Source organism: Dipodomys merriami, unplaced genomic scaffold (genome assembly GCF_024711535.1).
Source record: "Dipodomys merriami isolate MVZ:Mamm:240054 unplaced genomic scaffold, mDipMer1.0.p SCAF_14, whole genome shotgun sequence".
NCBI lineage: Eukaryota > Metazoa > Chordata > Mammalia > Rodentia > Heteromyidae > Dipodomys > Dipodomys merriami.
In genome coordinates this window covers 15549059-15573114 of record NW_027202715.1, presented here as the reverse complement: position 1 = coordinate 15573114, position 24056 = coordinate 15549059, and the positions used below count along the sequence as shown (strand labels likewise).

At 41.6% G+C, this 24056-nt stretch overlaps 2 long non-coding RNA genes and 1 pseudogene across 5 annotated transcripts in view; 2 read left to right on the top strand and 1 right to left on the bottom strand.

The window, feature by feature from the left end:
- The first annotated feature begins 1423 nt into the window (after nt 1-1423).
- On the top strand, nt 1424-12562 carry LOC138825724 (uncharacterized). Of its 2 annotated transcripts, none has more exons than XR_011371502.1 (4): nt 1424-1508; nt 3118-3701; nt 9921-10209; nt 12484-12562. It is a non-coding gene; the product is annotated as an uncharacterized lncRNA (long non-coding RNA). The 2 variants fall into 2 exon arrangements; XR_011371501.1 differs by having other exon boundaries at nt 3115-3701.
- A 35-nt stretch (nt 12563-12597) lies between these two features.
- Nucleotides 12598-13521, top strand: LOC138825832 (vomeronasal type-2 receptor 116-like; annotated as a pseudogene).
- A 3874-nt stretch (nt 13522-17395) lies between these two features.
- The window catches only part of LOC138825973 (uncharacterized), a 37878-nt gene continuing 31217 nt past the window's right edge, over nt 17396-24056 (bottom strand). For all 3 annotated transcript variants that reach the window (XR_011371538.1, XR_011371539.1, XR_011371540.1), the window contains 2 exons: nt 19731-19835; nt 17396-18279 (listed from right to left, as the gene is read on the bottom strand). This is a non-coding gene — a long non-coding RNA (uncharacterized lncRNA). The remainder of the gene's footprint in view (nt 18280-19730; nt 19836-24056) is intronic.

Sequence of the window (24056 nt, the reverse complement as noted above, 5' to 3'; positions counted from 1 at the left end):
TCTTCCACTCATCTGGTCAAATCATTACTAAATGAACCCATGCTGTTGACCACATATATGGTATATATGTGCACATCGGAGGGAAACTAGGAGAAGGACACAGAACCACAGGAAAACAGGGGAAAACATACAACAGTGGGACCCATCAGCTTCATTGGACATTGATTAAAATGAACTAAGCAACTCAATGGTAGCAATGGGGGGGGGGGAGGGAATGAGTGGGAAAGAGGAAACAGCTGACACTAAGCAAAAGGAAAGGAATATACATATTACCCGATGTGGAAGAAATAAATGTATTGTCAAAGCTCATAGAACCCATAAACTTTATAGACCAGGATAGAGATAATTTGCCCTATGAAGATTAGAATGTGTTCGTGACTTTAACTATCACTATCCTACAATTCTGTGAAATTTGTGAAATTTATGTAACACTTAATCACAATAAAATTTGCAAAAAAACTCAATAATTAGAATTACATTTCAAACATAAATAAATGAACAAGAAAAGGTAAAACATTTTTCAGAGGAGCAAAGGAGAGCTGTTCTAGTGGTGGAATTTGGAGATATTCTAAGGGTGAAGCAAGATTCTAGGGGAAAAGCTTATTATGTAACCTAGCTTATTATGTAATCTAGCAAGAAAGGATCTCTTATGTGTACCGAGCCTTCTAGATGGCAGCCAGAAGAGGTACCAGTTACACTGTGGGCACAGGTGTGAAGTTGATCTCTTTTGGCTGATATGGGAATAACCAGGTGAGGCTCTAACCCAGGTAGGAGATATGGTGAATTGTCAGCTGCCTGTGCTGCAAGTTGATCTGCACGTAGAGCCAGGTGGAGACTCACTTCAGATGGACAATGAATCCACTTTAGTTGCTGCCACTGGATGAAGTTGGTATGTCTCAGATAATGAAGACCCACTAGAGTTCCAGCAGCTACAAGATGTGCTTTTACCCCTGAAAGCATAACCAGAGATGATTGTTCTGTTTGAGATGATATGGGCAGACACAGCTGGAGATCCACAGCATTTGGGATTCTGAGGTTGTCCAGGAAGAAGGCGTCATCAAAATGATTTTCTGGCCTATTTGTTGCCTGCTTGTGGTGACCTACAGATGCCCCCTCCCACCGAGAAATGGCTGAAAGAGTTTTGCTCAGGGTTGACCACCAGTCAGTGTATCAATGAATCTAGGACTACATGAGGCATGATCCAGCAACAGGACCTCCTACATTCTCCACTGTCTCTGGACAGGGAGCTTGTGGGGTTGGCTCTGGAATGTGGTTGCCTGGTTACCTGGGGTCCGAGTTCTGTTTGGTTGATTGTGAAGAAATAAAGTCACCTCCTTCATCTCATTCCTAAGTCTCTTCTTCTAACTGGACCTGCCACCATATGAAACCTGGAGACAGTTCCACCAACCTCCCCACCCTCCCATCCCTGGGCATGCCTAAGGGCTGACAGCACTTTACCTTCAAAAGACAGAGGAAGACCCCTACCCACCTCACTAATCTTTAACAAGGTGAGTGAACCAGACAACTCATTTAGCCACTCAGGGCCTCCCCAGTGTCTCACCTTTTCCCTGGGAACTAGTGTAGTATCCATGCTCTCTGATGTATCAGGCATACATGCCTAGAAACACCTCTATTGCCTATGAACTTCAAGGGAATCCCTGTCACTAATGTAAAATATAGTATAATCACAGGATGTCATCATTTAAAACACACTTCGTGTTTCTCTAAGAAATGACTGGTTTCCACAATGATCACACACAATGATCCTTGGGACATGAAAAATGCATAGCTCCCCTGTGGCCCACACAAGTTTGATTCACAGTTTCCTTGTTTGACTGTATGTAGATGTGAGAAACATGTCTATGAAAGCAGTTTGTTTCCTTTCTGTTAATCCTGAGAGAATGATTTTTCTGAAGGGTTACTGCTTGGGCCCGGAGGTTTGGGCCATGTTAATTACATTTGTTATATACACCCTTCTCCTGGGCACTTTAATTAAGACATCCTGTTAGAAGCTCTTTGAACTTTAATTTTATGGGCTGGGACGGTGGCTCAGTGGTAGAGCGCTTGCCTTGCCTTGTATGCATGAACTTTAATTTTATCCCATTATTTGAGCCTCATCCTTTTACATATTGTGAGCCTGAGCTCAGCCAATGAGAGAAGAGGGGTGGGGCCTGCCTGGTTAGGGATAAAAAGGGAGCAGCCTGCTTTCACTGTGTGTTTCCTTGCCATATTTTGGCTGATGGCACATCCTTTTGCAGAAGTAAACTTGGCCTTGCCAGGTTCCTCTCTTGATGGTGTCCTTATTCCTATGCAACACCATGACATACAAGCCATTGCTAACAGTAGAATACCTGTGGTATTAGTTTTGGTTAAGCCCTAGTTGCTTTTCTTTTTCTTTGTTATTAATTGCAGATGTTTACAAAGCCAACAGCCTAATAAAACTCATGAGAAAACAAGTGGGGTCACTGTTTTCCTCCAGAAGCAGTGCTGTGCGCTTGCATAGTACATGGACATCTGAGGCATCTCCATAGATAACTACAACAGAGGACTAGAGGGGAATGATACGGATGCCATTTGGTGTCTCTTCATTTTCTACCTTTTTTTGAGATATTTTTGTGCCAGTCGTAGGGCTTGAACTTAGGACCTGTGTGCTATCCCTGAGCTTTTGTGTTCAAGGCTAGTTCTCTACCACTTGAGTCACAGCTCTACTCCAGCTTTTTGATGGTTAGAGATAAGAGCATCATGGACATTCCTGCCTGAGCTGGCTTTGAACTGTGATCCTTAATCTCAGCCTCCTGAGTAGCTAGGATTGCACCTAGCACCCAGATCTTCTTTCATTTATTCTACTTTCTAGTGTTTCAAGGGAAATAGAAGGATTTTTCAGATCAGAATGAGCATGGAATCCAACATGGACCCCACCAGGAATGTTCTGGGCTGCCCTTAATCGGTGTATAAGACTATTCCCCAATCTTTGACTCTGTGTGTGTGTGTGTGTGTGTGTGTGTGTGTGTGTGTGTGTGTGTGTGTATAGTGCCAGAAAACTTTGGTTGAATCCTTACAAGCACTGACCTTTCTTCCCATTTCTCCATGCACCTTACATGGCATCCTCTGAAGCAGTCTGTTACATCATCCCAAGTGACTTCCATGCAAAACTCTTCCTGACATGGAATAAAGAGCAAGTCATCCCTCAAGCCTTGGACTCTGTGGCCTCAGATGAAATCACAGCACCTGACCATGAAGAGGAGGATTGGAAAATGTATTTTCCATCTTGTGTTTTTCACCTGATGCAAAGCTCAGATGCAAAGCTCCAGGGTAATAGTGTCCTGTGTTCCTCTAAGGAAACATGGAAGGCTGTGGTGGAAGAAGTAAGAGGGGGTGAGAGTGGCCACCCCAGGCAAGAAAAAGACCCCTCCACATATCATTCATGATATAGTTACTTAACTGATTAACACCTCAGTCTCCATCTCTGTTCAGAATGAATGCTGTACGGACAATTCTATCAATGATCCCTTTGATGTTTCCATTGCTCCTGGGCCAGCTTCCCTTTCTTGTCAGTTCCATTCCTCAAGACAAATGCCTTAGGAGAAAGTGGAACAGTGCACACTTGGCTGGAGATGTGATGATTGCTGGCTTTTCCCCTCCTTACACTTTAGTACTACTTCTCATCCCAGAAACCGAGCCATGGAGAGCTACTGAGTGAAGTAAGTGACTCCTCTGTGTGTGTGTGTGTGTGTGTGTGTGTGTGTGTGTGTGTGTGTGTGTGTGTGTGCACGCATGCACACACACCTGTCCTAGTGCTTGACTTCATGGCCTTAGTGCTGTCACTGAGATTGTTTTGCTCAAGGCTAATGCTCTATCACTTGAGCCACAGCTCCATGTCTGGCTTTTTTGGTAGTTTATTGGAGATAAGAGACTTTCCTGTTCAAGCTAGCTTTTAACCACAATCCTGAGATATCAAGCTCCTGATTAGCTAGCATTACAGGCATGAGCCATCAGTGTGTGGGCTCTCCTACATTTGTTTTGACTTTCTATTGGATTATCCAAATGGGCACTTCCTATGGAAATCAATGCTTTCTTTAAACTGTACCCTTCCTTACCACACAAAACTTCACCAGAAACAGCCCTACACTAATTGTGTCTCCCTGTTGAGATGTCATTAAAGAGGAAGAAAGTATTCTATGTTTGTTCCATTTGCTTATTAGGGCTTAAAGCACTCTACTATCACTGTAACTGCTTCACATTGGTTGCCAATGCTAAGAATCATTCAATGTTATTAAAACACTGGCAGAGAACTGGGCACCTATGGCTCATGCTTGTAATCCTAGCTACTCAGGAGGCTGAGATCTCAGGATCTTGGTTCAAAGGCCAGCCTGGGCAGGAAAATCTGTGAGACTCTTTATCTCCAATAAACCACCAGAAAACCGGAAGTGGTGCTGTGGCTCAAGCGGTAGAGTGCTCGCCTTGAGCTGAAGAGCGCAAGGACAGCGCCCAAGCCCAGAGTTCAAGCCCCACAACTGACCAAAAAAAAAAAAAAAAAACACTGGCAGAGTTGTTCAGTGCTGGTGTCTCACACCTGTCATCCTAGCTACTGAGAAGGCTGAGATCTGAGGATCAGTTTAAAGCCAGCCCAGTTGGGAAAGTATGACCTTGTATCTCAAATTAACCACTAAAAAGCTGGAAGTAGAGCTGTGACTCAAGTGATAGAATACTCTCAGGGACATTACCAAGCCCTATTTCAAGCCCCAGAACCAACACATACACACACAATTATTATTAATCATTTTTTGTCAGTTGTGGGGCTTGAACTCAGGGCCTAAGCACTGTCCCCAATTCTTTTTGTTTAAGGCTAGCACTCTCCCACTTGAGCAACAGTGCCACTTCCAGCTTTTTTTGTTTATGTGGTCCTGAGGAATTGAACTCAGGGATTTGTGCATGCTAGGCAAGTACTCTACTGCTAAGCCACATTCCCAGCTCCATACCACACAATTATGTGGATAAAGTAACAAGATAAGATCTCTCTAGTTACCTTGGCAAGGAAATTATTACATTATCACAAACTACAGTATGTGTTGTATTTAGAATAAGTAATTTAGCTTTGCCACTTCAATACAGAATGGAGTCACTTCCCAGATAGTTTTTTCCCCAGAGATAGTTGGAAAGGAAACCAAGCCTATAACCTACTAGCAGTGAAGAGGATGAGGATGGAGATAAGAAGGGAAGCCAAGAGAAGTGGTAAGTAATACTATGAGCAAGAAGAGGAGAAAAGCAAGGCTAGAAAATAGCAAACCCTTTTATTCTTATTGAATGTAACACACCATAGGAAGCATTCATTACTTGTACCTGATTTCAAGTGCTGGCGTAACAAATTTTGCCCACATTTGGAAGCAGAAATGGAGGTGTTAAGAATCCCCCACTCTGTCCTGATGTAGAAGATCTCTTCCTTTCTCATATGTAACCTCTAGATCTTTGTTTATCTTTTTAATTATCAACATTTTTCTATTTTCCTTTTTTCCCTTAACTTTAACATTTGCATACTTTGTTGATGTGTTCAGATAGACTCTTTGATGCCTGTGTTTGCTGATAATAATTGTTTCTTAGCTACTTTCTACCCACTTTTTTGCGGGAGGAGGGGTTACCTGCCCGGTGCCAGTGGCTCATGCCTGTAATCCTAGCTACTCAGGAGGCTGAGATCAGAGGACCAAGGTTAGAAACCAGCCCAGACAGGAAGGTTTATGAGACTCTTGTCTCTAATAACCTTCCCAAAAGCCAGAACTGGAGCTGTGGCTCAAGTGGTATAGCTCTAGCAAAAGAAGCACAGGGAGAACATCTAAGCCCTGAGTTCAAGCCCCAGAACCACATACAACCCCCCAAAAGAAAACACTATGTCTGGCAGTTGTTAAAGATGATCAGTTATGTATTTCTTGTGAAGGATTTCCTGTAGATTTCTGATGAGATTCGGAAGTGGATGCAAAAGAGTTAGACCCCACCTCAAGTACAGCATGCTCAAATAGACTTGCAGTGAAGGATCAGGATAAGCGTCTGTGAATGGGAAATTCCTAAGAAGAAAACTGCACCTCTCTGAGGATTCTGCCTGACTTAGTTTCTGTTCAAGATAGGTCAGTGTCATCAAATATTACCTCAGGTCTGTGCAGGATGAGGGCTGTTGACATATCAACTATCATCAGCTTCTGAGGGTACCATGGTTGATTTGGTTGAAATGAACAGTGAATAGATGGCTTAAGAGGTGTAGAGATGCAAGGGTTACAGAGGACAGTCAGGTCAGCTCAGGCTGCAGCGTCTGTTAGGTAAGAAGGCAGCATTGTTTTCTGTGCCACAGCAGCCTGGAGAAGAGCCTGGACCCTTGGTGCTTCAGAGAAGCCACATGATGTTGCTGGGGTGCTCTAGTTCTCTGTCCCCACCACTCCCAAATTCAGAGAGAAATGTGTGACTCGGGAAGTGGTTCTGTACAGACCCATGTCCTGGAAACCCTATCTGTGTCTGACCAGAACACACTTTGGGTTTTGTTTCTAAGTATTTCTATTTCTTTGCTGGACTTCTCATCTAAGTTTTGAATTGGTTTCTTTTTTCTTTTTGTGCTGGTCCTTGGGCTTGAAGACAGGCCCTGGGTTCTGTCCCTGAGATATTTTGCTCAAAAATAGTGCTCTGCTTTTTGAGCCACAGCTCTGTGTGTGTGTGTGTGTGTGTGTGTGTGTGTGTGTGTGTGTGTGTGTGTGTGTGTGTGTGTGTGTGTGTGTGTGTGTGTGATTAATTGGAGACAAGTCTCATGGAATTTTCTGCTCAGGCTAGCTTCAAACCATGATCCTCAGATCTCAGCCTCCTAAATAACTAGGATTACAAGCATAAGCCACCAGTGTCTGGCTGCTACTGCTTTCTTGTTTTTTCCCTCCTCCTCCTCCTCCTCCTTTCTTCTCCTTCTCCTCCTTCTCCTCCTCCTTTCTCCTTCTTCTTTCTCCTCCTCCTCCTTCTTCCTTCTCCTCCTCCTCCTCCTCTTCCTCCTCTTCCTCCTCCTTTTTCAGAGGAGTTTCTTTGTGATATTTCCAAAGATGTATAAAAATTATCCCAATCCAAATGCAGCATTGGTACTCACTAGACACTGTTGAAAATGAACTATGCAACTTGTAGGTTGGGATGAGAGGGAAAAACTGGGGGAGAGCGAGGGAAAGGGTAACATTGTCCAAAAAGAATTGTACTCTTAACGGATACTGGTGTCTCATGCTTGTAATCCCAGCTACTCAGGAGGCTGAGTTCTGAAGATCATGGTTTGAAGACAACCCAGGCAGGGAATCTTTAAGACTCTTGTTACCAACAAACTACTCAGAAAAAGCCAGAAGTAACACTGTGGCCCAAGTGGTAGAGCAGTAACCTTGAGCACAAAGAGGCTCAGGGCCAGCACCCAGGCCATGAGTTCACATCCTAGGACCAGAAAAGTAGGAAGGAAGGAAGGAAAGAAGGAAGGAAGGAAGGAAGGAAGGAAGGAAGGAAGGAAGGAAGGAAGGAAGGAAGGAAGGAAGGAAGGGAGGGATGGAGGGAGGAAGAGAGGGAGGGAGGGAAGGAGGGAGGAAGAGAGGGAGGGAGGGAGGGAAGGAGGGAGGGGGGAGGGAGGGAGGGAGGAAGGGAGGAAGGGAGGAAGCGCGGGGAAGGAAGAAGGAATGAAGGAAGGAAAGAAAGAAAAGAAAGGTACTTTTTACAATAACAATTTAAAACAAAACAAAACCAAAAAGAATCTCAATCAAACTAGACCTCTCTGAAATGCTCCCTCAATCTCAAACCCCTTCTTAAAACAATTTCAACAGATTTCATTGTAATGCAATCTGTAATACAATTGCAATATAGAATACTTTAACCAGATTCCCCTCATTAACTCTCTCCATCAGACTTCTTCCTCCTACATTTTTCCTGCATTTTTCTGTCTTTTGTTCTTTCTTATTTAATAACTATTAGGTGTTCAAGGTTGTACATAGAATCTCACCCAAGCATTTGTACTACTGCAGGGGTATTAACCTCTATTTGCTCTCTCCTATCCCATTTCCTTCAGTCCTCTATTTTACACTAGCTTTCAATGAATTGCTTAAGCCAGGAACATACACTGACACAATGTATTCCAATATTATCCATTTCTCTGTCTCACCTCATCCTGTCTCACCAAACCCTCCCACAATAAAAATGACCAGGGGGTCCTGGGAAGGTGGCTCAGTGGTAGAGTGCTTGCCTTGCATGGTGAGGCCCTGGGTTCAATTCCTCAGCACCACATAAGCAGAAAAAGGCAGAAGTGGTGCTGTGGCTCAAGTGGTAGAGCACTAACCTTGAGCTGAAGAGCTGAGGGAAAGTACCCAGGCCTAGAGTTCAGGCCCATGAGCGACCAAAAAAAAAAAAAAGAAAAAAAGAACAGCCAGAGGAAACCTATGTACACTATATTACTATATATTATACTACATATATATATATACTGTATTAATATGTTACTATATGTACTGTGTATATGCTATATATTACTCAATATTATACTATATATTTCCCTATATATAGCTTATTATATATTAGTATATATTACGATGTTATAATACATTACCATGTATTGTACAGTGTACTATATAACTATATATAACATAATATATATTACTATATGTTATAAAATATATACTATATTAATATGTACTATATATTATTATATGTATAAATATATCATACAATTATATATTGTACTATATATGTACTATATACTACATATTACTATAGTATATATTACTATATCTGTTTGAACAGATCTATTGAATCTGAAACTCTGAAACTCTGAGAGAGAATTCAAGCCATCTAAATGGTTCAGAAAGCCCTGCAGGTGTTTCTAATCTGTGCCACAGTCAGAATAATTGGATAGCATGAAGTCTTCTATAAAGAGGGCTGCGTGGCAGGGGAGCCTCCAGCAGTGTAGAAGGGATCTTAGAGGCAGTGGCTTCCAGCACAGGTGGAGAAGCTCAGTCTGGAGGTATTTGCTTGACAGTAGATGTAATGGGGATTTTCTCATTACTAGGTACCTCCATGGTGGGCTAGGCATGGGGATTCAAGTCAAAGGGCCAGATTTAATTCTCTCCCTCTTCCTCCAATTAGAATCTCCCCTGGCATTCTGGGTCCCTTGGAGTTTGGTTGAAGAAAGTAACATGGGAAATGACTTTTTTATATTTAAGTAAATCAATTTATTTATTTTTCTTTTTTTATTGTGAAATGTCAGGCAAGGGATAAAATTGTTTCATTAAAAACAGAACAAAGAAGACGTGTTAAAAAGTGTAGAAAGAAGTCATTTCCCACGATACAACCCCTGTTTTCACTGGAAATGACTTCTTTGTATACTTTTTAACACATCTTCTTTGTTCTGTTTTTAATAAAACAATTTTATCCCTTGCCTGATATGTTAGCTCTTATTCTGACCATTTGATGTCTGTGAGCACTTACTAGAAAATCATCATTTGTTATCTTACTCTGCTTAAGGCTGTTTCTCTTGAATTAGCATATTCTTCTAATGGAGTGGGGCCTAAAACCTCATAAAATAAACCAAAAGGCTCAATAAAATATTTACTTTGTTACAGAGTTAAGTAGATGGATCTCAGAACATCAAATAGTATGGTCTGTGTGAGACATTTTTCATCTTTTGACATAACCAACTCCTGTATTTAGCAGAAGGTAAAGCAAGCTCCCCCTGTGATCTCACAGTATTGTGTCCCTCAGGAGAAAGTCCCCCTTGTGCCTCACCCAATCCAAGCTACCTGCATGGAAAACTCCACAGACCATTCCATTAGTGAAAAGATTTTGACATATCAATAGGATGGCTAAACAGTGTATTGCATGGACTTGAGTCAATAGGTTTTAATCCTGCCTCCTGAACATTCCTATGTCCTCAATTACAGATATAACTTCATCAGCTACCAGTTTGTTTTGGCCTTTGCTTTTGCTGTGGAGGAGATCAACAAGAACCCCCATTTTTTACCCAACATGACTCTAGGATTTCATGTCTATTCTGTTAGATACAGAGATGCATTAACATTCCAGAGTCTTGTCTTTTGGCTCTCCGGAAGTCATTGGATCCCTAATTACTCCTGTAAGAGAGCAAGCAAGACTGTAGCAGCCCTGACAGGACCATCAGGCACCACCTCCGCCCACATTGAGACATTTCTGGACGTCTACAAATTTCCCCAGGTGGGTTAAAGGAATGGAAGGATGTGAGAACACATCCACTTGATGCCATTCTCTCCTGTCTGAAAAGGTTGAAAAGAGGAGAGTGGATTTAAGAAACCCATTTAATATATTACCTAAAAGGGAAAGAGCACTACATGTGGTGTGAGGTGTTCGTGTTTCATTGGTTTGGTAAAGGGAAGAGTGAGATGCAGGACCATGCAAAAGGAATACTTGGATTTCTGAGCCTGGGCAATTAGTTTTTTACAAAAATCTCAGGAAGTGGAAGATGACTTGAAAACAAGATAAGCAATCCTTCTTTCCTACCACTTACATTAGGACATGTGACCAGGACTGTGATTTATGGCAATCTTCTACCTCACCTGGCTACCAATTTAGCGTTGGATTTTTTGATGTGATCCTCAGCGACCATGTCCAGTTTCCTTCTGTCTACTGAATGCTCGCCAAGGACACATCTCTAGTCCTTGGCATCATCTGGTGGGGGTGTTGAACTCAGAAAATGAGAATGGCCTTTGGATTCTTTCACAACTGAGAGAAGAGCTGGACAAGAATGGAACCGGCATTGCTTTTGAACAAATAGTCCCAGATAATTGTTCATAAAACAAACCCTTCATTCATTTATAACCAAATCATGAAATCATCTACAAATGTGGTTATCAGTTATGGGGATACTGGATTTTTGCTAAGTGTAGTAAACAGTGTAAAACAATGTCGGGTCTTCGTCTGTCCCACGGAAGAAGGAAGGACAGGGTCCAGGAAAGGTAAGTGTGGCTGCTTGCCTGTTCCCCAGCCTGCCCAGCCTCCCAGCCTCCCTTAGCCCGGGAGACAATCAGAAGCAGTGGGGAGTCAAGTCAAGGGGAGCATGCCCTTTTTATTTTTTTTTTTATTTTTTTTTATTTTTTTATTTTTTTGGGTCCGGTCGTGGGGCCTTGAACTCTGGGCCTGGGCGCTGTCCCTCAGCTCTTCAGCTCAAGGCTAGCGCTCTACCACTTGAGCCACAGCGCCACTTCCGGCTTTTTCTTTTTGCTTACGTGGTGCTGAGGCATCGAACCCAGGGCCTTGAGCATGCAAGGCAAGCGCTCTACCACTGAGCCACCTTCCCAGCCCCAAGCATGCCCTTTTTAAAGCAAAAGACTGCGTGGGAGGGGAGGAAATGGAACCAACCAATCACTGTAAAGGCCACACCACATAAGCAAAAAGAAAAAAATAATATACTTGTTTCTCCGAAGGGAGAAATATTATTAATGACCATAAGGAAATAGATAATAAAACTTAGTACCTGTTCACTACATACAATAAAATAACAAAATACAGGACTTATTAAATCAAGGCTAATTGGCCTCAGTACAATAAAAAGTATATACAAAATTTCAAGCCAAGCATCACAGTTCTGTGCTACAGTGTTAAAGTTAGAATGAGGCAAAAATGCTCAAAATGACCATTTCTATCTCATACGGTGCTGGGATCCTGGGCAATCACATGTCAGAAAAAAAAATCAAATGAAAAGATGAATTAGTAGTATACAAAGAAATAAGATTTTCATAGTGTTTGGGAAATTACAATATAAAAATATTTAAATCATTGCATTTAATAATTAAAATACTGACTGCCTTTAATGTTCAAAAACTGATTAATTTTGCAAGACATAGGTGGCTTATGTCTGTAATCCTAGCTATTCAGCAGGCTGATTTCAAAGCCAGCCCAGGCAGGATAGTCCATGAGATTTATCTCAAAAGGTGGAAGTGGAGGCTCAAGAAGTAGAGTATTAGCCTTGAACAAAAAATCACAGGGACAGTACCGAGGCTGACTTCAAGCCTCTTGTCACACACACACACACACACACACACACACACACACACACACGTGATCCATGTGGAAAATCTCTCCATCAAAGTTATAGAAAAATACAAACATATTAGAATAGTGTAGGTTTAAAGCATGATTCTGGCTGAAAGCACTCATAATTGAAAAATGTCCCTTTCCCCCAAATTAGTGACGTGATTTGGTGCAGCTATTATCAATTCCAACATGCTTGTGATGAAAAGTCCTGCTTATTTAGAGCCAGAGGTCTATTGTTCATCATAAGGTCATTGTTCATCTCGATTTCCCTAGAGTTTATCAAATTATCTCCCCCATGACATAGCTGCACTTGTCAGGAATGGTATACTTTCTGAATGGCTAGCAGAGACTGGACCATATACATGTTTAATTTTGTGAGGTAGAAAAGTGAGCAGGACTCATTAAGTTTATGTGAATTATTTTCTTTAATGTCTACAGAAATGAAGGAGAATAGATGTGCAATGCCAGTACATTATTTGCTTTAGGGAATGAGCTGAGGAGAAAGTGAAATACCGACAAAGGACAAATAATATCCCACACTACTCCTTAGACATGGAGCAGTGTGTGCAGTGTCCAGATCATCAGTATGCCAACACAGAGAAGAAACACTGCCTGCCGAAAACAGAGAGCTTCCTGGCTTATGAAGACCCTTGGGCATGTCACTGGCCTGCCTGGCACTCTGCTGCTCAGCACTCACGGCTGCTGTTCTTGTGGTCTTTGTCAAGCACCAAGACACACCCCCCCATTGTCAAGGCTAATAACCAAGCTCTCAGCTATGTCCTGCTCAGCTCCCTCCTCTGCTGTTTCCTCTGCTCCTTGCTCTTCATTGAACATCCCAATCCAACCATCTGCATCCTCCAGCAGGCCATATTCTCAGTGGTGTTCACTGTGGCCATTTCCACTGTCTTGGCCAATACTGTGACCGTGTTTCTAGCCTTCAGGGTCACTTGCTCTGGGAGAAGGATGAGGCAGTTGCTTGGTGTCCTGGGCAACTAACCTTATCAACCCCATCTGCACCCTCCTCCAGGTGACTCTCTGTGGCCTCTGGCTAAGAGCTTCACCTGCCTTGGTGGACACAGATGCATACTCCGAACTTGGCCACATCATCGTCCTGTGCAACAAGGGCGCCTTCACTGCCTTCTGCTGTGTCCTGGGGTACCTGAGCTCCTTGGCCCTGGCAAGCTTCACTGTGGTTTTCTTGGCCAGGAACCTGCCTAACGCCTTCAAAGAGGCCAACTTCCTGACCTTCAGCATGCTGGTGTTTTGCAGGGTCTGGCTCACCTTCCTGCCTGTCTACTACATCAACAAGAGGAAGGTTATGGTAACTGTCGAGGTCTTCTCCATCTTGGCCTCTAGCAGAGGGCTTCCAGGCTGATCTTTGCCCCTCCATGCTACATCCTCTTGTTAAGGCCAGACAGAAATTCCCTGCATAGGTTTAGGGATAGAACACATTTTGGGAGAAATAAGCCTTTGTAGGATCTAACAGAAGTATTTTCTATAATGCACAGTGTGTCTGATACAAGTATATAATATTATTCCAGCCACAACATAGGTATATTTTGAGAATTATTTTAATGAATAAATAACTTTCTGCTTGTTTTCCTAGTTGTGTTATACAGTAGTCCCTACAAGTTCCTCATTTGAATTTATTCTGGGCATTTTGTTTCTTCCAACTTATACTTAACCTTATTATTCCCAGTGTGGGTCAATGATCTACTATTCTAGATTTCTTTTTGTTTCTCAACTGCTCTTTGGGAATTCTACAAATCCTAAATTCCTGCCAGCAGACCATTATGCTTTAATATACATCACTTACATTTTTTGTGCTGTGATTATGTCAATTTTAATGTGTTCTTACCTAGTTGTAGATTTCAATTCACACATCTGCTTTTTGCAAATGCCCCATGTCTATTTTTTTGTGAGTTTCTTTCTCATATAGCTTACAGAATTCTGGGAGCAGATGGGTATTTGTTACAAAAATACTCCCCACATTTGTCTGGCACAATTTGTATTTGTGGGCTAATATTTTAGGAAAATTGCCTGATCTCCAATAGTTTTCTCTTCCATGTTTAGACATATTTTTATATGTTTTTAATGTAAAGATACTATACAGAGGGGATACAGTTACATGAGTAAGGTAATGAGTACATTTCCTATCAAGCATTGTTACCCCCTTCTTTGTTTTTCCTCTACCATCTCTTCTCTCCCCACCTCCCCAACTCCTCCCCCCCCCAGAAGTTGTAAAGTTTGTTTGTAACATGGTGTCTTGTACTTCTCATTGTTACAATGGCTCAATCTGTATCCTTATTTCAGTATTTTGTTATTTCCCTTCCCCTCCCCAAATTAGAAAATATGTATATACAAGATGCAGGACACTAGAATCAAATACAGTGAAAATGGGTTATAATATGGGGGAAGAACATACAAAAGAAACAAAAAAATATCACAAAGTACATTGTAAGTACATTAAAAATAACATCAAGAAAGAAAACCTCTTGTGTCCTATTTTGGGGTTCATTTCACTTAGCACCATCTTATATGGTCATATGTACATAGCTGACCTTTTCTGCTTGTCCTAGACATATACTAGTTATTGCAAATAAGGGAAACCATGGGACCTATGTTTCTTTGGGCCTGGCTTACTTCACTTAATATCATTTTTTCCAAGCTTTCCATTTCCTAACAAATAGGACGCCGTCATTCTTCCTCATGGAAGAATGTGTGTGTATGTGTGTGTGTGTGTGTATACATATATACATATATATATATATATATATACATATGTGTGTGTATCTATCTATATCACATGTTCTTGATCCATTCATCTACTGAGGGGCATCTGGGTTGGTTCCATATCTTATCTATGGAGAATAATGCTTCAATAAACATAGTTGTGCTGGTAACTTTAGTATGGCCTTGTTTGTGATCATTTGGGTAAATGCCCCAAAGTGGGATTGCTGGGTCATAGGGGAGCTCTATGTGGAGTCTTTTGAGAAACCTCCATATTGCTTTCCAAAGTGGTTGAACAAGTTTACATTCCCACCAACAATGCAGTAGGGTTCCCTTTTGGTCACATCCCCTCCAGCATCTGTTGTTGGGAGATTTCTTGATTATAGCATTTTAACTGGGGTGAGATGGAACCTCAATGATGTTTTGATTTGCATTTCTTTTATGGCTAGAGAAGTTCAGCATTTCTTCTTGTGTCTATTGTCCATTCTTATTTCCTCTTCAGAGAAGACTCTCTTTAAGGCTTATCCCACTTATTAATCAGGCGGTTGTTTCTTTGAAGATTTGTTGTTGGGGGATTTAATTTTTTGAGTTCTAAATATATTTTAGATATGAGACCCTTATCTGATATATAGCTAGTGAAGATCTTCTCCCAATCTGTGGGCTTTCTATTGGTCTTGCTAGTATGTCTGTTAGGAAAATGGAGGAGAATGGAAAACGAATAGGCCAGACTCGATCATCAACAGATGAGGACTGTTTATTGAGGAACAGCGAGGGGCACAGGCTTTCTGCAGGCTTGGAGGTTGTGCCAGAGTTGGGACAAGAGCTGGGATTTTATATGAGATCTGAGCAAGGAAACAGAGGTTAATGAAAAAGCCACCAGGTCAAGGGAGGTAGGGGCTTTCAGTTGGGCCCACAATAGGATGTTTACAGGTGGGCTTAGGTGAATTGCCCTGCCAGCACATCAAACAAGTTCACACATACCTGGGATTTTGCCTGGTGTCTGTATGGGCCTGGGACAATAGGGTGGGAGTCCACCCTTCATGGAATATAAAAGAATCTTTAGATACATAAAATGATTGGGCCAAGAGGAGAGAGGCAATTCCTTCATATAAGATCTTTGGATACATAAAAAAAATTGGGCTGAGGCGAGTAACATAGAGTTATGAGAACAAAGCAGATTCCCATCATTTGGAACCTTGAAGGAGTATAAAAGGTGAAGGGACGATGTGGTCTTTTCTGGCTACTTCCTGCTGGCATGGGGGTATTGAGGAGTCACTGGGTCTGGGGTCTTCAGGTTCCAGGTCTGCACTGGGTAGGGCAGCATAAGCGAGGCTTCTGGTTTCCTGCAGTAATAGGATGGCCTTGACTTGCTCCCAGGTCCTGAATGAGGGCTGTTATCCTGGTAGAGAGAAACTTGAAAAAGCTGAGATCAGGCAAAAGGCTGACAAGATGGCAGGACTGGTTGATATGAATGACACAGGGGAACACATCCTGGGCACAAGCCAGAGAAGTCCATTTTGGAGCATGAGACCACAACCAGTCAGAAGCTAGGGTTGGATTGGAGTAGTTAAGGGTCTGGTGAGAAACCTTGATCATTTCCTATAAATAGCAGGTAACAAGGCAAGAATGTAAATTCCTGTTCAGTTAGAAGTTAGACAGATATGGACATTTGATGGACAAGCTTCCCAACTTATTTCTATTGACCTCCTGGCTCTGGTTAATTTTGAAAAGGAAGGCACAAAGTGGCTGATGTGACATCATCTTCTCTTACTCTTTCCACCTTGTCCTGGGTGTCTAGGTGCTTGTGGGTGGGATAACTTGTCCCAGTTGGCATTTACGGGCCTTGAATTCATGGCCTGGGCACTTTCCCTGAGCACTTCTGCTTGAGGCTAGTGTGCTACCACTTTAGTCACTGTGCCATTTTTAGCATTTGGCTGGTTAATTTTGGAGGCATGCTTTCAGCCTGGTTCTTTGTTGGTTAGTTGGGAGATAGAGTCTCAGAGGGATTTTTCTGCCCAAGTTGGCTTTGAACGGCCAAAAAATACAACAAAAAACACTCTTTATTTTCGATTAAAGCACAAGGAGATCAATGGGAACAAGTAGAACTTACCTGCAACCCATTAAGAATTGACCAACAAATACTTGCCAGAACTCTACAGTGACAATTCACTAGATGTGATGAGACTTTTAGCATAGATATAGTACAGCTTGGTTACCTGGAAAATATGATAACCAAAGTTCACAAAAGGCTCTCCTGGCCTACACCTGTTTCAATAGCCTAACAATATAGCCAACTTTTTAAAGTCAGGCTGGGCAAGGTTTGCAGAGTGTATCCCACAAAAGTCTTAGTTTTTGTAAATCTAAAGCAGTCTTTCACAAGGAATCAGCTCTGTGTGATGGAGTCAGGCAGTAGTCAGTCTACTTTTACCATATGGAGGTAGGCAGGATGGTCCAGGCAGAATCTGGGATAGACCAAGCCCCTCAAATGGATTGTCTCATCTCCTGCTGGGTTGCTGACAGATTTTTACACTGACTGGTTAAAGACACTTGACTTTAGATGGACATAGAGAGTGACATGCTGGTTTTAATGTAAATCACAGCAACAATTACATACCGAAAACTTTACTCATAAGCTCTGTCTTTTAAGGCATACTCATACCATCTGTTACATACTCGAACATTCTGGGGACAGAAACAAATATGTGGAACAAACATTTTAAGACAATTTTTATCTCCTTATTGGTGTCTTTCATCACGGCTGGCTAGGAGCTGAGGTGGGTCTCATTACTTTTACTACTACCCTTGATAAAGATGTTTCCTTTTAAGAGCACATTTGATAATTAACTTCTTCAACACGAAATTCAGGAAATATCAGTAACAACAAATAGAAGATGGTGGGTGGGGGGAAGACCGATGGGGGGAGGGGAGGAGTATGGGAAGGGATGGGAAGGGGAAACAAAGAGGAGGCAACAATGCTTGATAAGAAACGTACTCGTTATCTTGCCCATGTAATTGTAACTCCTCTGTACACACACAAAAAAAGAAATAGAAGAACATACCTTTTACACAGTTTTTAGTGTATTACAAGGAGATTAAATTGAACATGTTCACACACACACACATTTAAACAAAAGTTTTAAGGCATGCTTAGGTTAAAAAAAAATGAAAATTGGCTTTAAGTTTTTTCGAATTCCAGTGGCAAAGTGATATTGTTTTGCCCAATATGATAAAAACACGTGGTCAATGTTGGAAAAGTAGTCAATACCAAACAAAATACAAGGCAAATTTTGACTAACAGAATTTAACAGAATTTACATGCTTAAACAAACATTAATAAGAGCAGAGAACCTTTAAATCAGTTCTGGTGATGAGGCACATTAGTATATGAATTGAATGTTTTAACACCTAGATGAGTGAAGAGGAGTAAGGTTGGTGGAAGAGTGGAGGTTGTGGAAAAACCCATCATGTGGCCTTTGTCTTTTCCTAGATGTCAGCTTCCAGGGCCTGTAGAGAGAAATGAGGGAGGGGGTGGCTGAACAGGTTTGTAAGGGGAAGAAGAAGTAGCACTTTTAACCTGAAGACATTTAAAGGAAGGATATGACATAATGAAGGTACTGAAAAGTGAATGTTGAGTGATTGGTTAGAGTTATTGGAAGAGGTGAGAGGGAGGGATTTCTCTTCTGCAGTCTCCTACAAGAGAAATTAAGAATCCAGATTTTGGATGAGTAGACTCAGGAAAGAGAAAAAGGATTGATTGGATTATTGTCTGAGTCCCAAAGAGAAAAAGTACTAGTTTGTTTTTATTTGTGTAGGAAAGGGAGAGAGCAGTAAAGAGAGAGGTTGGCCTTGGTGTGTTTGCCAGCCAGCCACTGTCAGTGACAGATTAACGAAAGAGAGGCCCCTTCATTTAGGGTCTGGAAGGGAATAAGGTGTATTAGCTATGTATTAGCTATAGAAGGGGGTTGAGTAATGTGTAGGTTTTGAGGGATTTGTTTAGAGGGAGTTCAAGAGGGGCCATTAGCTTGTTTTACCTTTGGAGGCCTATGCCCACCCCCACCTTGTGTCAGCTACACAAGCAGGCAGGCACCAGGACAGAGGTCAGTAGAAGGAGTTTGCTTGAATCAGAGACAGTTTTAGTCTAGAGAATCTGGACCAACTGAAAATAGCAAGAGTGTAGTTAGAAGAGCAAGGAAGGAGAAAAGGATCTTTGGTGCTGGAGGTCATCGAAGAGAGAGGGAGAGAAAGGGAGGGGGAGTGAGAGAGAAAGAAAAAAAGGGGTGAGAGACAGAATGAGCTGCTACAAGATGAGTTACTTTTCTAGAGGAAATGATAGGGAGGCTCATGGAAGAGAAGGGCTTGGTGAGCAAGGCAGGAGGACGGGGAGGGGGACCCCTGGAGTGGATGTGAGAGAAGGTTTTGGTGGACAGAACAGGACGAGCAGAGGGGGTGGTCTCTGGAGTGGAGGTCAGAGAAAGGCTTAGGTTCAGGGGACCTCAGACTACTCACCATTTCGTTGGAGAATTGTTTAAATCAGTAAGAATAAAACTGAAGGTTCCAAATGTAGGCCATTGTAGTGAGAACAGATTTCAGTGGACAAACAAGTCAGGTGTTTTTTTTTTTTTTTTTGGACTGTAAATCAGTCAGCCTAGACTCTTAAGATTAGACCGCAGGCATGCCAATGGGGTATCTCTGGGAGACAATTTGGAAAGTTTGGTAGGACTAGGAGCCTGTCCCACTGCTCCAGGCATCCCTGGTACTTTGGGAAGGCAAATGGATGGATCCCAATAATTAGGAGAGGGCATGCACAAAGGTCCTAATTAAAGGATGTCAAGGGGTCAAGCAATGGGAGAGACTCTTGGAGTCTCTGGAGATCCCACAGACAGGAAGGAAGGGAGGGACTCCTGGAGTCCCAGGGTCTGTGTTGGGGCACCTCTGCCACAGACCGTGCTGGTTACCTTGTCCTGAAGGCTTTTAGGTGGTGGGTGGAGTTGGTCAAACAGCAAAGAGCCTCCTGCCTGGAGATCAAATGGATCAAAGACCTCGAAGTCAAAGCAGACACCCTGAAAACATTACAGGAAGGAATAAGAGAAACTCTAGGGCTCCTTGGTACAGTCACAAACCTCTGCCTCCTTGCTCAAACCTCACATAAAAACCCAGCTCCTGTACCAAATATGAAGGATTGACCGCCACCCGATTGTCCTGGGCCCATTAGAGATGCCAGGCAAAATCCCAGGTATGTGTGAACTTGTTTGATGTGCTGACAGATCAATCTACCTAAACATCCCATTGTGGGCCCAACTGAAAAGCCCCATGTCCCTTGACCTAGTAGCTTTTTCATTAGCCTCTGCCTCTTTGCTCAGAGCTCATATAAAAACCCAGCTCCTGCCCCTACTCTCTGGCATAACCTCCAAACATGCAGGAAGGTCAGTGCCCCTCACTGTTCCTCAATAAACAGTCCTCACCTGTTGATGATGGAGTCCAGCCTATTCCTTTTCCATTCTCCTCCATTTTCCTACCATATGGTGCCAACACGCAGGAGAGGAAGAGTGCCAGGAGTAACTGGGTACCTCTCCTGAGGGGCCACCAGCCTCCTTGCCACTTCTCATGGAGCCTTTCTGCTACTTTTCTCTTCCTTCCAAGACCTTTCTCCATCAGGAGCACGGAGCCTTCTGAGCTTTCTTTGGCCACCTGAAAGACCTCGTGGCTTTTGCCTTCGTAAGCAGTGCATGCCTCATGGATGGCCACCCCTCGTGGCTTGAGGTATTATTGGCCCCCTTTATAAACCCAGAAAAAGGCCTTATCTCTCCCCATATTCTCTCTCCTTCACCTTATCCCCAGACTCTTGATCCATTTGGAGTCGATTCTGGTGCAGTATGATATATAAGGATCTAGCTTTAATTTTCTACAGGTGTTTACCCAAGTTTGTCAGCACCATTTACTGATGAGGCTGTATTTTTCCATTTTATTTTTTTTTAACGCCCTTATCAAGATTAGGTGGCTATAGGGCTATGGGTTCATTTCTGGGTCTTCAGTTGTATTCCATTGGTTTCAGGTCTGTTCTTGTGCCACTACCAAGCTCTTTTGATTACTATGGATTTGTATTAGAGTTTGAAATTTGGTATTGATATTCTTCCAGCACTGTTCTTTCTGCTAAGAATTGTTTTTGCTATTTGGGATTTTTTATTGTTCCCTATGAATTTTTGGGCTTCTTCTATTTCATTGAAGAAAGACATTGAAATATTGATAGGTATTACATTGAATTTGTAGATAGCCTTTGGCAGTATTGCCATTTTTATGATGTTAATCCTTCCAATCCAGGAGCACGGGAGGTTTTTCCACTTCCTTAGTTCTGCTTTAATTTCACTTTTCAAGTTATTAAAGTTTTCATCATAGTGGTACTTCACTTTTTTAGTTAACTCCTAGGTATTTTATTTTTGGGGGGCTATTACAAAAGAAGTTGTTTTCCTGATTTCAGATGTGCTCTTCTCGTTATTGGCTTACAGAAAAGCCATTGATTTTTGAGGGTTAATTTTTATACCCTGCTACTTTGCCAAAGTTTTGAATCAGCTTGAGTAACTTGGGAGTGGAGTCCATGGGGTTCTTTAAATACAAGATCATGTCATCTGCAAAGATGGAGAGTTTTATTTCATCTTTCCCTATTTGGATCCCTTTTATGTTTGCATCTTGTCTTATTGCTCTAGGTAGGCATTCTAATACTAAATTGAAAAGAAGTGGAGAGAGCTACACAGCTTTTTTGTATTGAGGAATGTTCCATGGATTCCTAGTTTTTCCAGAGCTTTTGTCATAAAGGGGTGTTGGATCTTGTCAAATGCTTTTTCTGCATCTATTGAGATAATGATGCGGTTCTTATCCTTGCTCCTGTCGATGTGATGAATTATATTAATTGATTTGCATATATTGAACCAGTTTTGCTTCCCTGAAATGAATCCTGTTTGATCGTAGTGTATGATTTATTTGGATGAATTGTTGCAGTCAACTGGCCAAAATTTTGTTGAGAAGTTTTGCATTGATGTTCATCAAAGAAATTGGTCCGTCCATAGTTCTCTTCCTTTGATGAGTCCCTGCCTGGTTTGGGGATGAGGTTTATGATGGCTTCTTAGAAAGAGTTTGGTAGTGAACTTTCACTTTCAATTTCATTGAACAGTTGGAGGAGTATTGGTGTGAGTTCTGCTTTGAAGGCCTTGTAGAATTCAGCTGTAAATCCATCGGGTCCTGGACTTTTCTTGGGTAGGAGGTCTCATTGCTTTTTCTATTACAGTGCTCAATATGGTTCTGTTAAGTTAGTTTAAAAAAGTTAGTTTGGGCATGTCAATATTTGCTAGAAATTTGACCATTTATTCCTTCTCAAACTTATTAGCACAAATGTTTGGTTATTTCTTTATAAAGTTGTGAATCTTGGTTGTTTCTGTGGTAAGTTTCCATTCTCATCACTGAGTTTATTTGGGTGTGTTCTCTTTTAATAATAAGATTTGCTAAGGGCCTATCAATTTTGATAATTATTTCGAAGAACCAACTCTTTGTTTTGTTGATTCTTTCTATGTTTTTTTGGACTCTTAATTCATTAATTTGGATTTAATTTTAATTATTTGTTTCTGTCTATTGGATTGGGGTTTAGCTTGCTGCTCTTTTTCAAGGAGCTTCAGGTGCCTCATTAAATTACTGGTTTCAGATGTCTCCAATTTGTTGATGTAGGAACTCAGAGCTATAAACTTGCCTCTGAGTACTGCCTTTGCTGTGTCCCAGAGGAGGTGGTAATTTGTGTGTTCATTGTTGTTAAGTATCATGAATACTTGAATATCTTTCTAATCTCTTCCATGTCCCACTGGTGGTTCAACAGTGTGTTGTTCAGCCTCTGTGTGTTACAGGATTTAATATGATGGCTTCTGGTGTTGAATTCTAATTTTATTCCCTTGTGATCTGAGAGAATGAAAAACACAATTTCCATGTTTCTGAATTTGGACAAATTTGCTTTGTGACCTAAAATGTGGTCTATTTTGGAAAATGTTCTGTGTGCTGCTGAGAAGATTGTGTATTCTGATGCTGCTGGGTGAAATATTCTGTACATGGCTATTAGGTCTAGTCAATCTATGCAGTTGTTTAGATCTGAGGTTTCTCTATTGAGTTTTTTTCTGGGTTGATCTATCCAGTGGGGATAGTGGTGTGAAGTCCCCAACAATTAATTTCTTGGATCTATGTGAGATTTTAGGGAAAGTCCTGTTTCTTGGACAAATTTGGGTGCTCCATTATTTGGTGAATAGATATTTAGAATTGTAATAAACTTCTAAAAGGAGAGATCCATTAATTAGTATGGAATGACCTTCTTTATCTCTTCTCACTAATTTTAACATGAAGACTATTTTATCTGATATTAGGATTGTAACTCCCACTTATTTATGGGAGCCATTTGCTTGGTAGATTTTATCCCAGCCTTTCACTTTCAGAATATGTTTTTGCAGGCAAGATGTGTCTCTTGAAGGCAGCAGATAGAAGGATCTTGCTTTTTCATCTAACTAGACAACCTATGTCACCTAATTGGAGAGTTAATATTGAGAGGACTGAAAGGGGTTTGGTAGTTCCTGCCATGTTATGCACCTTCTTGGGGGCTGTGCCAACTGGGTTCTTCCTATGATTTTTGGATTCTCTGTTTGAGGGCTGTTTCTTGGCCTTTCTCATGCTATTGGTTTTTGGATTCTCTGTTTGAGGGCTGTTTCTTGGCCTTTCTCATGCTATTGGTTTTCTATGTGTAGGAATCGTTAAGTATCTTTGGTAGGGATGGTTTGGTGGAGATATATTGTTTCAATTTTTCTTTGCTGTGAAAGGTTTTTATTTGACCTTGTATTATGAAGGAGAGTTTAGCTGGGTACAGTGTTGTTGGTTGATAGTTGTTTGTCTTTAGGGTGTGGCATACATCATTCTGGGCTCTTCTTGCTTTCATTGTCTCTTCTGAGAAGTCTGAAGTTATTCTGATTAGTTTCCTTCTATGGTTGATTGATCTTTTCTCCCACAGCTTTAATGATCCTTTCTTCGGTCTCTATCCTGTGCAGATTACAATGTGATGATGGGATGTCCTTTCTGGTCTGGTCTATTTGGGGTTCTAAAGGCTCTTGTATCTGAATGGGCCTATCTTTTTGCATGTTTGGAAAGTTCTCTGCTAGGATCCTGTTAAGTAAATTTCCTAGAGTTTTAACTTCTGTCTGTAGGCCCTCCTCTACACCTTAGCCTTAAATTAGGCCTTCTGATGGTGTCTTCTAAATGTTGAA